The 9,570-nt window shown below is 48.6% G+C and overlaps 1 protein-coding gene across 2 annotated transcripts in view; it reads left to right on the top strand.

Annotated features, from left to right (window-relative positions):
* The first annotated feature begins 1,123 nt into the window (after positions 1 to 1,123).
* Positions 1,124 to 9,570, top strand: part of CASD1 (CAS1 domain sialic acid O acetyltransferase 1) — a 139,947-nt gene continuing 131,500 nt past the window's right edge. Inside the window, exon 1 of one of the 2 annotated variants that reach the window (XM_075315665.1) lies at positions 1,124 to 1,395. The gene's annotated coding sequence lies outside the window, so the exon portion shown is untranslated. The remainder of the gene's footprint in view (positions 1,396 to 9,570) is intronic. The other variant, XM_075315666.1, reaches the window with a different exon arrangement.

Genomic DNA, 9,570 nt, shown 5'->3' with positions numbered 1-9,570 from the left:
TGCGGAGCCGCCTGTAGCAGCGGGGTCAATGTCTGCAGCAGCTGGGGAGAAGCGGCCGAGCCCGCTCTGCAGGTTCTGCACTCCCCGCCCCTGTGCCCGGGACTCACCGCACACACCGGGAAACGGCCACAAGACAGCACAGGGACCAGGAAGCCGCTGATCTGCGCCAACATCCCGGGACGAGTGCAGGAAGGTGACAGCCCGGAGACAGCGAGCAAGAAAGTGACAGCCCGGAGACAGCGAGCAAGAAAGTGACAGCCCGGAGACAGCGAGCAAGTGACAGCCCGGAGACAGCGAGCAAGAAAGTGACAGCCCGGAGACAGCGAGCAAGTGACAGCCCGGAGACAGCGAGCAAGAAAGTGACAGCCCGGAGACAGCGAGCAAGAAAGTGACAGCCCGGAGACAGCGAGCAAGAAAGTGACAGCCCGGAGACAGCGAGCAAGAAAGTGACAGCCCGGAGACAGCGAGCAAGAAAGTGACAGCCCGGAGACAGCGAGCAAGAAAGTGACAGCCCGAAGACAGCGAGCAATAAAGTGACAGCCCGGAGACAGCGAGCAAGAAAGTGACAGCCCGGAGACAGCGAGCAAGAAAGTGACAGCCCGAAGACAGCGAGCAATAAAGTGACAGCCCGGAGACAGCGAGCAAGAAAGTGACAGCCCGGAGACAGCGAGCAAGAAAGTGACAGCCCGGAGACAGCGAGCAAGAAAGTGACAGCCCGGAGACAGCGAGCAATAAAGTGACAGCCCGGAGACAGCGAGCAAGAAAGTGACAGCCCGGAAACAGCGAGCAAGAAAGTGACAGCCCGGAGACAGCGAGCAAGAAAGTGACAGCCCAGAGACAGCGAGCAAGAAAGTGACAGCCCGGAGACAGCGAGCAAGAAAGTGACAGCCCGGAGACAGCGAGCAAGAAAGTGACAGCCCGGAGACAGCGAGCAAGAAAGTGACAGCCCGGAGACAGCGAGCAATAAAGTGACAGCCCGGAGACAGCGAGCAAGAAAGTGACAGCCCGGAGACAGCGAGCAAGAAAGTGACAGCCCGGAGACAGCGAGCAAGAAAGTGACAGCCCAGAGACAGCGAGCAAGAAAGTGACAGCCCGGAGACAGCGAGCAAGAAAGTGACAGCCCGGAGACAGCGAGCAAGAAAGTGACAGCCCGGAGACAGCGAGCAAGAAAGTGACAGCCCGAAGACAGCGAGCAATAAAGTGACAGCCCGGAGACAGCGAGCAAGAAAGTGACAGCCCGGAGACAGCGAGCAAGAAAGTGACAGCCCGGAGACAGCGAGCAAGAAAGTGACAGCCCAGAGACAGCGAGCAAGAAAGTGACAGCAGCAGCGGAGGGAGGCTGCGAATACTGGAATGAGAGGGCACATCCGAGTGCTAACAAGTGACAGACACTAAGTAAGTGCAACCGAGACAGACACTGAGTGCAACCGAGAGATAGACACTGAGTGCAACCGAGAGACAGACACTGAGTGCAACAAAGAGACAAACACTGAGTGCAATCGAGAGACAGACATTGAGTGCAACCGAAAGACAGACACTGAGTGCAACCGAGAGACAGACACTGAGTGAGTGTAACATAGAGACAGACACTGAGTGCAACGGAGAGACAGACACAGAGTGAGTGCAACCGAGAGACAGACACTGAGTGAGTGTAACATAGAGACAGACACTGAGTGCAACGGAGAGACAGACACAGAGTGAGTGCAACAGAGAGACAGACGCTGAGTGAGTGCAACAGAGACAGACACTGAGTGCAACATAGAGACAGACACTGAGTGCAACCGAGAGACAGACACTGAGTGAGTGCAACCGAGAGACAGACACTGAGTGCAACCGAGACAGACACTGAGTGAGTGCAACATAGAGACAGACACTGAGTGCAACCGAGAGACAGTCACTGAGTTCAACCGAGAGACAGACACTGAGTGCAACCGAGAGACAGACACTGAGTGAGTGCAGCAGAGAGACAGACACTGAGGGCAGCAGAGAGACAGTCACTTAGTTAGTGCAACCGAGAGACAGACACTGAGTGAGTGCAACATAGAGACAGACACTGAGTGCAACCGAGAGACAGACACAGAGTGAGTGCAACAGAGAGACAGTCACTGAGTGCAACAGAGAGACAGACACTGAGTGCAACCGAGAGACAGACACTGAGTGCAACCGAGAGACAGACACTGAGTGAGTGCAACCGAGGGACAGACAAGACACTGAGTGAGTGCAACCGAGAGACAGACACTTAGTGAGTGCAACCGAGAGACAGACACTGAGTGAGTGCAGCAGGGACAGTCACTGAGTGCAACCGAGAGACAGACACTGAGTGCAACCGAGAGACAGAAACTGAGTTAGTGCAACAGAGAGACAGACACTGAGAGTGCAACTGCTCACGCTGCAGTTTTTTCTGAGCACAAACTGCAACCAAAACTGCATCAGAGAGAGCCTGGAAATGTGAAAAAAACCCCGCTTGTAATGCAGGTTTTTTGATGCATTTTTGTTGCGTTTTTTGTAATGCGTTTTTTAAAGGAGAAACAAAATATGATAGGAAAATGGTGTACCTTGGCTGGTTATGAAAAATAGAGGGGATCCCACACTTTTTTTAATTATCTGATTTATTTAAAAAAGAAAAAATAAATAAATGGGTCCTCCCATTTTTCGAATACCAGCCAAGGTACAGCAAACAACTGGGGGCTGATATTAGGGTGGGAAGGGCCATCGTTATTTGGCCCTTTCCAGCCTAATGATAGCAGCCCACAGCCGCCCCAGAAGTAGCACATCCATAAGATGCGCTAACTCTAGCACTGGATCCAGCTCTTCCCCATTGCCCTGGTGCGGTGTCAATCGTGGTAATAAGGGGTTAATGGTAGCCCATAGCTGCCACTAAGCCCTAGATTAGTGATGTCAGGCGCGTGAGACCCCACCCCATCACTAATCTGTAAGTGAAAGTAAATAAACACAAACAGCTAAAAAATCCTTTAAAATTTTTATTATTTATTATTATAGCGCCATTTATTCCATGGCGCTTTACAAGTGAAAGAGGGTATACGTACAACAATCATTAACAGTACAAAACAGACTGGTATAGGAGGAGAGAGGACCCTGCCCGCGAGGGCTCACAGTCTACAGGGAATGGGTGATGGTACAATAGGTGAGGACAGAGCTGGTTGCGCAGTGGTCTACTGGACTGAGGGTTATTGTAGGTTGTAGGCTTGTTGGAAGAGATGGGTCTTGCAGGTTCCTCTTGAAGCTTTCCACGGTAGGGGAGAGTCTGATATGCTGAGGTAGAGCGTTCCAGAATATGGGGGAGGCACGGGAGAAATCTTGTACACGATTGTGGGAAGAGGAGATAAGAGAGGAGCAGAGAAGGAGATCTTGTGAGGATCTGAGGTTGCGTGCAGGTAGGTACCGGGAGACTAGGTTACAAATGTAGGGAGGAGACAGGTTGTGGGTGGCTTTGTAGGTCATGGTTAATGTTTTGAACTGGAGTCGTTGGGCGATGGGAAGCCAGTGAAGGGATTGGCAGAGTGGCGAGGCTGGGGAGTAGCGAGGGGAGAGGTGGATTAAGCGGGCCGCAAAGTTTAGGATAGATTGGAGGAGTGCGAGAGTGTTGGAAGGGAGGCCAGAGAGCAGGAGGTTGCAGTAGTCGAGGCGGGAGATGATGAGGGCATGCACTAATGTTTTTGCTGATTCTTGGTTAAGGAAAGCACGGATCCGGTAGATATTTTTGAGTTGTAATCGGCATGAGGTGAAGAGGGCTTGGATGTGTGGCTTGAAGGATAGAGCAGAGTCTAGGGTTACTCCAAGGCAACGAGCTTGTGAGACTGGGGAGAGTGAGCAACCATCAAGTTTGATGGAAGGCTTGTTGGAGGAGATGAGTGAGGAGGAGGAAAGACAATGAACTCTGTTTTGTCCATGTTAAGTTTTAGGAATCGCGCAGAGAAGGATGAAATAGCAGACAGACATTGTGGAATTCTGGTTAGTAGAGAGGTAATGTCAGGTCCAGAGAGTTAGATCTGTGTGTCATCGGCATAGAGATGATACTGAAAGCCGTGGGACTCTATGAGCTGTCCCAGGCCGAAGGTGTAGATGGAGAACAGCAGGGGTCCAAGAACTGAGCCTTGGGGGACACCGACAGATAGGGCGAGATGAGGAAGTGGTGTGAGAATGGGAGACGCTGAAAGTTCGGTCGGTTAGGTATGAGGAGATCCAAGATAGGGCCACGTCTGTGATGCCCAGAGATGAGAGAATCTGTAGTAGGAGGGAATGGTCTACTGTGTCGAAGGCAGAGGACAGGTCCAGGAGGAGGACAGAGTAGTGTAGAGGGCAGAGGACAGGTCCAGGAGGAGGAGGATAGAGTAGTGTCGCTTGGCTTTGGCGGTTAGTAGATCATTGGTGACTTTGGTTAGGGCAGTTTCAGTAGAGTTATGCGGTCGGAAGCCAGATTGAAGCTGGTCAAAGAGGGAGCAGGAGGAGAGGTATGAGGACAGTTCAAGATGGACATGCTGTTCCAGTAGTTTTGAGGCATAGGGGAGAAGGAATATGGGGCGATAGTTTGACACAGACGATGGGTCAAGGGAGGGCTTTTTGAGGATGGGTGTAATGGAGGCATGTTTAAGGCATGAAGGGAATATACCACTTGCTAGTGATAGGTTGAAGAGATGGGTTAGGGCTGGGATGAGGACTGCGGTGATGTTGGGGATGAGGTGCGATGGGAGCGGGTCCAGTGCACAGGTTGTTAGATGTGATCTTGAGAGTAGAGTGAAAAGATTGTTTTCTGCCATGGTGGAGAAGCTGGGTTTGGAGGAAGAACTTTGAGTAGCTACGATGAGGGGCTGTGGGGATTGTGGGCCAAAGCTTGCTCTGATGTTGTCAGTCTTCTGCTTGAAGAAAGAGGCAAAGTCTTTAGCCGAGATGAGAGGAGAGGGAGGTGGTGCTGGGGGATGGAGGAGAGAATTGAAAGTGTTGAATAGCTGTTTAGGGTTGTGAGAGAGAGAAGATATGAGGGATGAGAAGTAGGCTTGTTTTGCAGAAGTGAGTGTGGACTTGAAAGTGGTCAGGGACTCTTTATATGCAATGAAGTGCTCAGTGGAATGAGACTTCTTTCATCTGCGCTCAGCAATTCTGGAAGCCCGTCTCAGTTCTTTAGTCTGACTCGTGTGCCATGGTTGTCTGTTGATTGTGCGGGTTTTGGTGTGTGTGAGGGGTGCAGCTGATTCGAGAGCTGCAGAGATTGTAGTGTTGTATAAAGTTGCAGCAGCATCTGCATCGTGTAGAAATGCAATGTCTGTGAGAGGGAGAAGGGACTGAGAAAGGGCGTGTAAATCAATGTGTTTGATATTTCTGCGAGGGTGTGAGAGTTTGTGGAGGGGGGGTTGCGTACTTGGAGAAAAGAGGGAAGAGAATGTGAGAAGGTTGTGGTCAGGCAGGGGGAGAGGCGAGTTAGAGAGGATAGATAGGGAACAGAGGCGAGTGAAGATGAGGTCCAGCGTGTGGCCATCTTTGTGAGTAGCTGCAGAAGACCATTGGGTGAGGACTAAGGAGGAAGCGAGTGTTAGAAGTTTAGAGACAGATGAGTGGGAAGTGTCAATGGTGATGTTGAAATCACCCATGATGATGGTGAGGATGTCGGTGGAAAGGAAGTGTAGTAGCCAGGTGGTGAAATGATCAAAAAAGGCAGTGGCTGGCCCTGGAGGGCGGTAAATGACAGCCAGCTGAAGGTTGGAGGGGGCATAGATGCGTACGGAGTGCACCTCAAAAGATGGGAGAGTAACAGAGGGTGGTAGTGGAATTGGTGTAAAGGAGCATTGGTCGGACAGGAGCAAACCAACTCCTCCACCATGCTTGTTACTGGAGCGGGGTGTGTGAGAGAGTTGGAGACCGCCATAAAAAAGTGCAGCAGGAGAGGCCGTGTCAGAGGGGGTGAGCCAGGTTTCTGGGATGCCGAGGAAGGAAAGTTTATTAGTGATGAAAAGATCATGAATGTAGGAAAGTTTGTTGCAGACAGAGCGAGTGTTCCATAGAGCTCCTGTTAGTGGGACTGGGGGAGCGGGGGCTGGGTGAATGGGTATGAGGTTTGAGAGGGTGCGGAAATTTGTGTTAGGTTGTGGATGAGGGTTTGAAGTGACAATAGGGATGTGGTGAGGAGGGCCAGGATTAGGAGAGATATCCCCAGCAGTGAGGAGAAGCAGTGAGAGTGTTAGTAGGTGGGAGCAGGAGAGGCCATGAGATGGTCGTGTGTGTCTGGAGACACTGGGTGAAATGTGGAGGAAAATATGTGAGGGGAAGGTGAGATGGGTGGGGAGGATGGAGGGAGAGATGAAAAGTACTGGGTTTAGGGATCAGAGGGGGCAGTAGAAAGTGAAGTATTATAGGGGTAAAAGTGAAGATAAACACAAACATTGTTTACAGAGTCTATGTATCCAGTTACCTGCCGGTCACTTCCGGCCCAATTCTGGCCTAATTCAATGCATCATACTTATATGGTGCATACTTGTCTTGATGCAGACTTTTAGTTGCCCCAATATATACATATACAAGTGCAATCAGCTGTGAAGGGGTGGGGTGCAGCAAGAACCTCTTGATCACTCAAAGAAACCAGATGCAGCATCACATAGGCAGAGTAAACAAAGGTCATAAAAGGAAGGTAGGGATCAGGGGGAAGAGGTCACAGTGAGATGCTAGAGCAGACCTGGGAGATATTGAAGCAAGGAGAGAACAGGTCAGATATATTGGGAAAGTAGGGTGGATGATTTAACATACCAGGTATTAGCACAGGTAGCAGAGAAAAGGGGAGATCAGTTGAGTTCATGGGAAAGTAGGATGGATGATTTAACATACCTGTGGGGAGATAGACATGATGATTAGATGATGGCAGAGAAGTGATGATAGATGACCAAGTGCATCATAATAATATTTCTGGCCTAATTCAATGCATCATACTTATATGGTGCATACTTGTCTTGGTGCAGATGAAAATAAAATTAAAAGCCCCCTCTTTCACTACTTTATTAACCCAGAAACACCCTTCCAAGTCCGAAGTAATCCACACGAGGTCCTATGGCGATTCAGCTCTGCCACATCCCTGTCCAGTCACAGCGAACGTCATAGAACATGACTGCCAGCTGTGAGTGCAGACGGAGCCGCAGCGATCAGAATGAACTGGGGTGAATCCCTGATGTCATAGTAGCAACGGGCCCCACAGCACGGCGTGTGTCACAGCAGTGACGTCATGGGCTCACCGCTGTGAGGTTCAGGCCGCTACTGAAGTGAGTCACGCCATCAGCGATGCCGTCACTCACGTGAGTCCTCCAGCTGTGGCTCACTTCAGTCGCGGCCTGATTTGCTCTCACAGGTGCAGGACTCCAGCTGGCTCTGATGATATCTCGGCTCACTTCAGTCACTCGGGTGATTTGCAGACACAGGTGGAGGACTCCACCTGTGGCAGCGGCTAACCTGAGTGACATCACCACTGATAGCGTGGCTGACTTCACTTGCTGCATGGTGCTCACAGCAGGCAGTCTTGTTCTATGGTGCGCGCTGTGTCAGATGTAGCAGTGCTTGATTACGCCGGACCTGGAGGGGTGTTATTGATGGGGTTAATAAAGTGGTGAAAGAGGGGATTGTCTTTTATTTGAAATAAAGGATTTTTCAGTGTTCCTATTTATTTACGTTCATTTACAGATTAGTAATGGGGGGGGTGTTTCATAGACGCCTGCCATGACTAATCTAGGACTTAGTGGCAGCTATGGTCTGCCATTAACTCCTTATTACCCCGATTGCCACCACACCAGGGTAATCGGGAAGAGCCAGAAAAGTCCTGTGGCTGTTGCATTTAATGGATGCGGCAAATCCGGACGGGTGCTGGCTGATATTTTTAGGCTGGGGGGCTCCCAATAACATGGGTATCCCCAGCCTGAAAATACCAGGACTCAGCTGTAAGGCTTTATCTTGGCTGGGTATCAAAATTGGGGGGGACCATACGCCGTTTTTTTAAATTATTTATTGTACTGTACGATGTAGACACACCCAACGGCGGCTGTGATTGGTTGCAGTCAGACAGCTGTTACTCAGCATGGGGGCGCGTCTGACTGCAACCAATCACAGACGGAGGGAGGAGTGAATATGTATGAGCCTAATGAGCAGGTGCAGTGAATATGTAATGAGGCTAATGAGCGGGTCGGGAATAAGAATGAGAGGCCGCAGGAGCAGTGTGACAGGTGCGCCGGTGATTGGTGAGTATGTAGTTCTTGGAGAGACACAGACATGCCAAAATCACTCCAGCATTGATTTTGTCATTCTGGAACTAAGCTGATGACCTGCGTTTTTATTGACAAAACCGCGGCTAAAACGCATGCAAAACGCAAAAACGTTGTAACCATGCGTGTTTCATCCCCTCATTTATTTCAATGGGTGACAAAAACGCAAGAATGAACACGCTGCTTCTTTTTTATCAAAAACTTTTGTAAAAACAAAAAAGAGCTGACAAACTGCAACATGCGCACAGCAAATCTGACTTCTAATAGACTTTGCTGGGAAGTCAAATGTCAGAACGTTCTGACAACAAAACTTCACCAAAAAAACGCGACAAAAAAACGCAGCGTGCGCACGTAGCCTTAGCCAAATAAATATTAAAGGAAAAAAAAAAAACTTACGTGGGGTTACCCTTAGTTTTGACAATCAGCACAGGTAAATCAGCAGCTGCGCTAACAACATTGTCACCAAATATCAATTCAGGAGACACAAAGAGTGTATTTACGCATATTAATGATTTCAATAAACTCTTTTAGGATAAAACCCAAACTTTATTGAATAATCAGATATACAAATATTAAAAATAAACAGGGAGACACACCTTGTTGGAGAACGGTTATAAGCCCCTATTCTCTACACACATCAGTATTAAACGTCAGATATCAACTCAAGATCACTACCTTTTTATTTATTAATACATCTAGTCAATTATTATTGATATAGGATCAAAGTTATTGCCTAGGTATTGTTGCTATACAATTGCAGCATACTGCTACTCATATTTCCACTCAATGCAGCTTTCCAACCAGGAATATTACCAAATTACAATAAGTGATCAAGAAGCTATCATATACCCAAATGGTTCCATTTACCTAACACCATGAAGTGTCACAGCATGCACATAGACAGAGGCATAGGCGGCAGCGCATCAAATGGTTTTTTATATTTTAATATTTTTTTCTCAAAACATTTTTATCAGATTTTTTAAAATACTATTATACCCATACAGACACTGCATTATCCCTGCGTTTAGATTAAATGTCCAAAAATCACCAATTGTGTTTACACGCAGGGGTAAGTCAGTTGTTATATAATACGATATTCCATTGGGCTATATTAAATCCGATGCGCTGTCGTCGGTGCACTCACGCCACGTGCATCAACCACCCCACAAATTTCCAAAAGTAAATGCAGATATTGCCATCAAAAATTCATTGCAGGATCACCAATGAATTTGCCATATGCAGAAATTCACAAGCATAACCAAATGCTATAGTAAATAAGGGTGGCCGCTATTACATTTAGTTGGAATATATCAGATTT

Source organism: Anomaloglossus baeobatrachus, chromosome 6, assembly GCF_048569485.1.
Source record: "Anomaloglossus baeobatrachus isolate aAnoBae1 chromosome 6, aAnoBae1.hap1, whole genome shotgun sequence".
In the NCBI taxonomy this organism is placed as follows: Eukaryota; Metazoa; Chordata; class Amphibia; order Anura; family Aromobatidae; genus Anomaloglossus; species Anomaloglossus baeobatrachus.
Note: the sequence above shows the minus strand (reverse complement) of the source record. Positions and strands in the feature narration are given on the sequence as shown.